Source organism: Lepisosteus platostomus, chromosome 5 (genome assembly GCF_059453375.1).
Source record: "Lepisosteus platostomus isolate fLepPlt1 chromosome 5, fLepPlt1.hap1, whole genome shotgun sequence".
In the NCBI taxonomy this organism is placed as follows: domain Eukaryota; kingdom Metazoa; phylum Chordata; class Actinopteri; order Semionotiformes; family Lepisosteidae; genus Lepisosteus; species Lepisosteus platostomus.
In genome coordinates this window covers 11,023,760-11,031,786 of record NC_142615.1, presented here as the reverse complement: position 1 = coordinate 11,031,786, position 8,027 = coordinate 11,023,760, and the positions used below count along the sequence as shown (strand labels likewise).

The 8,027-nt window shown below is 41.4% G+C and overlaps 1 non-coding gene across 1 annotated transcript; it reads left to right on the top strand.

The window, feature by feature from the left end:
- The first annotated feature begins 1,988 nt into the window (after positions 1 to 1,988).
- trnak-uuu (transfer RNA lysine (anticodon UUU)) lies at positions 1,989 to 2,061 on the top strand. The gene has a single exon. It is a non-coding gene; the product is annotated as a tRNA-Lys (tRNA).
- Positions 2,062 to 8,027: the final 5,966 nt, after the last annotated feature.

Genomic DNA, 8,027 nt, shown 5'->3' with positions numbered 1-8,027 from the left:
TGGAGTAGGGAATGAGATCAAAGAATTTCTGAAGTTTTTTAAGCTAGAAAAAAAAATTAAGTGGCATGACAATATGTGGTCAACACTGTCAAACAGAGTCCTTGGAGAGGATTGCTCCAGCAACAGGAAATGGTTATCAGTGATTTGGCATGAAGATAGAAAAAAAGTAAGAATCCAAGTGCTTAGGGCGCAGAAGGAGGTGAGTATTGGTAAGGATTCAAAACCAGATGACAGTATACAATCTATAGTCCATATTTCAAGTCAAAGTGAGAGACATAGTTTGGAAGGCAACACAGAGCTCAGAAGTTCATCAGGAGATACAGAAGATGCATGGGCTGCACAAGGCAGCACAGACAGTGGTGACATGTTTGAAGGAGAAAAAATCTGTGTAGAATCAGAAAAAAATCCTGAAGAGCACAGTGAATATTCCCAGGGGGCAAGCTCGTCTGGGACGTCACCTCAGGATAAAAGGGGATTAAGAAAGATTAAGTCTGTGCCTAAAACTTTCCAAGTATGTCTGAAGGTTGAACAATGGAGAATAATACCACCTTTAAAAGGTACATCTAAACTAAGATGATCATGGACCCATATCTTATATAGAGAGTTCAGGAAGATAAATCCTTGCTGCCCAATAGCCTTCAAATACATCAGGAAAGAGAACAGCAGAAAAAAAACTTTCTTATAATTAAAGCAGTCTGTACTTTCAGTTCCTACCTTCAGTACCTTCAGTTCAGTACTTTCAGTTCCTGTAATGTAAAATACACAATGACAACAAGACAAACCAATGGGCAATGATGACATCACAATTGATGTTGTACTAGTAGGGCAAATACAACACAGTGAAAGGGAAACACAATTTCGACAGGCACGTCAGCCTTATCGTTGAAAGATTGCCCGTGCCCTCACAAAAGGAATCAGCAATGTGTACTACAGGCAGCTGAGCAGAACTCCGCTTGCTGAAATTGCAGCAGCCAATTTATCTAGGGCTCACAAGCAAGTATTAAACTTGCTTGGCAAGTTCGGCATTTAATTTATTCTGCGGAAACATCGTATCGGAATGAACTGCCCGAGATAAAAGAGTAATTGCGGCTTCAGATCGTTTTTACAGAGCATTGCGTTGTTCTGTTCATGCTGACTACACGCTTTAGATTTGTCATTTACTGCAAGCGTTGCTTTTCCAGGTTTTTCTGAAATTCCTCGCATTTGAGCCAGCACTAAATATTTCATTCCCGTCGCTGAATACATCGTGGAAACGGTATTTGCAACGGAATGCTGTCACACATGAAACCTCTTTGTTATTCGGTTCTGAAGTTTGAAAATGAAAATAAAACGGGGGTCACTTCATAGGCTTGAAAGAAGTCCAAGCAGCATAAAAACCCGCGAATTCTCACAAATTGCATTGTGCTGCACCTTTCTTCTGCTGCTGTTATAAATCAGCCTTAAACACCTGAATGCATACCTTACTGCTGCTAATCACATTCACGTATTTACGAAGCTTTTTTCTGTCTGTTATGTTTTTGCTAAGCAGTTTCTCCGTTTCCCTCGTACTGTGATTGTCAGTGAGCACAACAAGACTGAAACAGTGTAAAGGCAGGTAAAAAAGACAGGGTAAAACGCCTGACTGTCGGGAGTGGGATTTGAACCCGTGCCTCTATTTGGAGAGTGAAACACAAAGCTTAAAAGACACGAAGCTGTGAATTTGCTGTTTTAAACCGCTCGACTATCCTGAAAAAATGGATGCTGATTGCACCAGTCGCATTTTAATGTTGTTGATTAAAAGATTTTATTAAATGAGAAAAAAATCTGAATGTGAAAAAAGGTCAAAATGCTATTGAAAAAAATCAGTAATGTGAGGAAAGATGGATTGTGGGAGCCCCTTAACTACCCATGTCATGCTGTATTTCTCACTCATTCTACTGGGAGTGGTGCCGTCGCTTCTGGATAAAGTCTGTCAGTGGTCATCCCGACAGTGTTGACCTTCTTTCAGAGCCCGGATAGCTCAGTCGGTAGAGCATCAGACTTTTAATCTGAGGGCCCAGGGTTCAAGTCCCTGTTCGGGCGGTTGTGCTGTTCTTATTGTGTCTATTGTGAATGTCATCCTAAATAGTCTTTTATCTTTCACTCTTCTAGCTGTACTGTGGTTATTTTAAATGTCCATTACTTGTATTTACAGTAGTGTATTTAGTGTTTCATTTCACAAACCGAAAATGTTCAAGTAGTTCTTGTCACTCTACTCCACGTAATCATCTAAATTAAATCACAGTAGAGTACAGAACACGCAGTGAGGAGCTCACACAGTGAGTACTCTTGAATACGACAAGAGGAAAGGCACACTGCAACTCTGCAGAACATCACGTCCGAGTTTACAGTGAGAGCAGAGGTTGGAAGCGACGTAGTTTTTTAATACTCGCTCGCTGAACGATCTCTCAAGAAACCTCGGTGGAGATTTAACGGGTGTCTAATAATCACGTTCAAAAAGATGACGATAAGTTTTTTTTTTTAACTAGGTAGCCTTAATGGCAACACGGTGTGAGTAGATCTTAAAGCAGCTGCAGAGTACCCGTAATGGCAACACACTGCTTTGAGTTCGGCTTTTCTTATTTCTTCTGCAGAACCAGTGGTATCGGAATATACTGATCCGCATAAGAAGCGCTTTCGGTTTTTGATCATTTTTATTGAGCACTGCTCTAAGTGCCACAGGCCAGATGGCTGGTGGTCTAAGGCGTTACGTTCAGGTCGCAGTTAACCCTGGAGACGTTTGTTAAAATCTCACTTCTAATAAAGAGGTCTTTCTCGTTAGAGTAGAAACGATAGAAGCCTTAAGCGGGAAAAAAATCACAACATCTCGCATTTCACGTGTTTAATGTTAACTGTCTCAGTGGTTGCCTCGGTGATTGATGGCTCTTCTCCCTCGCAGGGTGACTGCAAACTTCTTCAGAGAGGGAGTCTCCCATGCACGGCTTTTCTTTATCAAGAGCTGAGACAACAGAAACAGACTTCCAACTGACATTAATTACTTCTTGAGCGTTTAGTTTAAAAGCTGAAAGCAGGTGAAAAAGTATTTGGAAATGAGGAAATGACTGCTGACAGTAAACAGAGCTGACGCTCAGCTGCAGACAAGCGCTCCTCTTTAGTATAGTGCTGAGTACCCCCGCTTGTTGCGCGGGAGACTGGGGTGCGTTTCTGTGACAGGGCGCTGGTTTAATTTTTTAACAACCTGAGTTCACTTAAAAAGTGTGTACTGTGTACTACGTTTCGGATTAGTTACGGCGGTAGAATATGGAGATCATCTCTAGCTTTGAGCTCAACTGCAACAAGAAGTCATGCTAAATGTAGTTTAGTGAGTAGACATCGCGAGACAACAGAACGAGAGAGTAGAAGGCGGGAATATACAGTATGGTGTAAGGGCGTGATCTGTGTAGTTAATAAAATAGTTAAAATAATATGAAAACGTCTCCTTATTAAGATACACAACATTTATGGCGACGAGAGATGAGTGGTTAACGGACTCAAAGCGAGCGGAACACTGCTGATTTTAGTTCTCTTGCTGGTAGAAACGAACTTCTGAATTTTCGGACTTTTCGTTTAGCTTTCGCCATGGAAGATATGGTAGCCGCGCCGAGAAGCTTTGCTTATGCTCAGCTTTTTCCACCATTTCTACTGAACCTCGGACCTCCGTATTTGTATACGGAATACAAGATATGGATGGAGTCGTACAGATTTTTTTAAATAGCCAGTGGATCTACAGAAGCTCAGGATGCCGTGAGACGGGCTACATTACTGCACTGTATCGGGGCTCCCGTGCAGCGGATTTTCGCCAACCTCCCTGGAGAAAAAGGTACATATGAACAGACTGTAGCTGCCTTAGACGCTTACTTTACACCGCGGAGAAAAGTGGTTTTGGAACGGCATAAATTTAGGCAGAGAACTCAGTCTCAGGACGAATCTGTTGTTGCTTTTGTGACTGCACTAAGAGAACTGGCTAAATCTTGTGACTTTGGAGTATTGGAAACTGACATGTTAAGATATCAACTTGTGGAAAAATGTGCACATAAGAGACTATAAATTGCTGCAGGAGGAAGGGCTGACTTTGGAAAGAGCTCTTACAGTCGCTAGAATTCATGAAGCAGCTCAAGCAGAATCAAGAATGCTTTCTGACCACAGTGACAAAGTGACACTGAACGGGGCGCTCGCTCAAACTTTACAAACAAAAGCCGAGCAGCCGGACGCAGTCATGCTAGAGATATAGAAGAACAGGGGACGGCTGACATTACATGTTACAGGTGCGGACTAACAATGCACAAAGCAGATGAATGCGGAGCGTGAACAGCAAAATGTCTACACTGTAAGAAAACAGGACATTATGCACACGTCTGCAGAACTTCACGTCCGAGTTTAAGGACAGCAACATCAGAGATTGGAAGTTAGGGAGTTTCAGGTCTGTTTTTTTATTATAGGTTCAAGAAAGTCTGAATACCTTTGCAAGAAGTATTTCAGAATCCCACTCAAATCCAGTACGAATGCCGCATAAATCTGCATTGTACAATTAGTATACTGTTTGTCCGTTGAATCAAACACGCCTTATGAAGCATTTCTAAAACAGGAGAGTTCGTTAGGGAATGCGTCTTCCTGTAAAAATAAAATGACCTCAAGGGCACTAAAAGCAGAGGTGTGAAAGCCTGCTCTACAGAAGAACTATAGCCAGAGATGCCAAAGAGGTCGAGATTTCACCACGTGAGAGAAAGCATCTCAGAAAACGAAGCTGCGGTCAATTCCACGCGTTATAAAAACACTAGGTCAAACAACAACTCTGTTGAGAGTAACGTGGCCGAGTGCTCTAAGGAGCTGGCTTAAACCTCCAGCCTCTTCAGGAGCATCTGTTGGAGTCGCACTGCTACAGCGTATCTCCTTGTTAAGTATCCCTTTTATTGTTGTTGCTGCCTCCAGGCGATGTAAACCAGATTCAGAAAAAAAATAATTTGGACAACATTATTCCCATATTTCCTCGAAGGTGCGGTGGCCAAGTGGTAAGGCGTCGGTTTTGTAAACCGAAGATCGTGGGTTCACCCCAGCCGTGCCCGTTTCATTTGTCTCCACTTTCCTTTAGTTTCAAAGTCTTCAAAAAAACTCGCAATGTAGGAGTCTCAATAGTAAGAGAGCATAACTGTCGCCAGTGATTAGTATTCTTGCATATCCTGCCTTGTTTTTTAGTCGACAAAGCTTGTCTATCTTCACAACCATCTTCTGAATGATCGCCTCAGCATTGGGAAGGAACGTGCGCTTGGTACAGCCCCCGACTCCATGGTCGGATCACAAACAGATCGGGTGAGCTGTCAGTCCAGGTTGGAAGTAACGTTCGGGAGCACTAAAAATCTGACTTAGGAACAAGAAGTGAAATAAAGTCCACAGTGTACATTTCTAAATACCACAAAGTTACAACATATGGAATAGCATTTATTTTAAAATGTATTTTAAAATTTGCATTTATTTAGAGCTATATTTAGAGCTTAGTAAAGATAGCATTGCTAATATTGATGGAGTAGAAATGTAAGATGAATTGATAGCTTTTTCTGAACTAAAAAAGTCCTACAACGCCTCCTGTAACAGGTAAGGACTCATAGCAAGACATTGCTATTGCATTGCGCATTTTGCAGATACGACCAGTTTCTGCTTCTGGTGAGTGCATCTTTTCCAAACTGAAATTAACAAGAACATTTTCAAGATGCGCCATGTCCCTAAATCGTTCATCAGGACTACTATTAATATCAGGTGAAAGCAGTACAAAGCATAAATTTAACCTAAATATTAAGAGACTATATCTGTCAGCTACTGCTGTAAGCCATGTTCAGGCAACGCTAGAAATATTACTGCTCTACTACAGTAGCTAAAGAAAGCAAGTCCGACTTAGAAACGGATCACAAGTCGAAAACATAAACCGACGAGAATGGGATTGGAACCCACGCGTGCCAAGCACAATGGATTAGCAGTCCATCGCCTTAACCACTCGGCCACCTCGTCACGAGAGCCACCCCCCTTGGGCATGATTTTGCTCGGCGACCAGGCTCAGCGCACATCGACCTCAGATGTCTCAGAGCGGTGTGTCCAAGAGGCTGTAAAGAATAGGTAATAGGTTTATTCCATGCTGAAAAAAAGAAGAACGAGAACACAACGTTTCGCCCGTGGAGCCTTCTTCAGGTGTGAGAGAGACAGGGCAGTAGGCAAAGGTAAAATAGCGAGAGAACAAAGGTTTGAGGGTGGGTACCCACCTGTATAAGAATAGTATTCTGCCAGTGCTGTGGTAAAGCTGGTTAAAAGACCTGTTTCATAAAGAGGAAATCCTGGGTCCGAATTCCAGCGGTACCTTTTTTTTTCCTGTCTTGTTTTACAGAACATGTAATTTGGGACACTCAAAGAGGTCTTGATTTGGTTTAATGCGTTTATTCATTTCCTTTGCAGAACAACTTGTTTTTTTTTTAAATCATACAGCTTGCGAAAGATGAAATGCGAGCGAATTTTTTTGTTCACCAAAAGTATGTAAATGAAAAAAAGCAAGGTGTAAGCATTTCTGTGGTGCAATCGGTTAGCGTTTTCGGTTATTAATCCCCAGGTGGGTTTTTTGATCCCACCCAGGGACGCACTTCTTCCTATAGTAAACATCATCACCGCAAAAATTTAATTGTTCCGCAAAACCTGAACTATTTTGATATTTACTCAAACAATTGAGTACCAGAGTCAACATTACCGGGAATTTCCAATAATTACCGACATTGGCAACTTGCAAGCAGTTAGTATTCACCCATAGAATTATATGTTCCAGTGAGTGAGGGAGAATTCACTTATGCTCCCGTTGCATCTTCAGCTAAAGTAATTTAAAAAACAATGCAAAACTGTTCGAGAACTTGTCAAGCAAAAACAACAGATCGCCGGAGTTCTATTTTAATATTTTCGTATATTTACCTTAATTTGAATATAAATGTTAACATAAACGCTGTTCAATATAATGTAATGTTGTTGTACTTTTAAAATATTTTAGCTGAGGGTGAGAGGGGGGATATAACGCCTTGCCAAACATCTAAAATAACTGTAAAAGGGGATGGCATTTTAATAAAACTGGCAATCAAAAGAAAGTTACAATTTGTATGGTATTATGCTCAATATCCCTCGATATTGAAGGTCAGATGAGGAATTTGAAGAAATTATCAAAGAAACAACGGCAATAGCAGAGGGTGTTGATTTTGAACCAGTGTTTGCACCTCAATAATCCATCAGTCTTCGCTTGACAGGCTTCCTCAAGATATTCGGTGTTCTATACAAAAAATCGACAATTAAGCGCAAATGTGACAAGAGGCAAAGACTGCGGTAGAGGGGGAATAAACCCCACACGATGACTGTATGTATACGTCTGTCTAATATTCGGCCCCTGCAGGGGCATCATATTCGCTGAACTGCCTGCCAGCGTGTGTACGGTCTTATAATTCAAGAATATCAATGGTCAGACGCTTACAACGGGTGTTTGTGTTTGTATTATTTAGAGAATTGAAAAAACATTTTCAAAACTACAGCTCGAATGAAATTTAAAAAAGTTTATTTGTCTCTTTGCTGTAACAACTGTGCCAAAACTATTCAGATACATCAAAATAGCATCAGAATGTAACTAGATTTTATTGGATTTTAGGAAATGTATTTTTGCGCATTTCTCTATACGATCAGAATACCTTCCTGTTTTCACCGTGTTTATTGTTTCTGCCCATGATCTCGGAAAGAAAGATCCAGTATCTGTTCACCGAAATATTCCAGGAGTTTGATATGGTTTGAGAGGAGTGTATGAAGGTAATGAAGGAGGGAGGACACGCGCATTCCGCACGGGGAGCGCAGAGCAATGAGCGGCGCCTGCAGCTCTCCGAGTCTTTTCTTATACAACCTCTGAGTCCGGACACACAGCGTCTCCAGCCAGAGATTTACAGTTCAGAAAACGTCTGTCTCGAGCAGAAACTGATCTTCCTGCTTTAGTTAAGGTTTGGTTATTG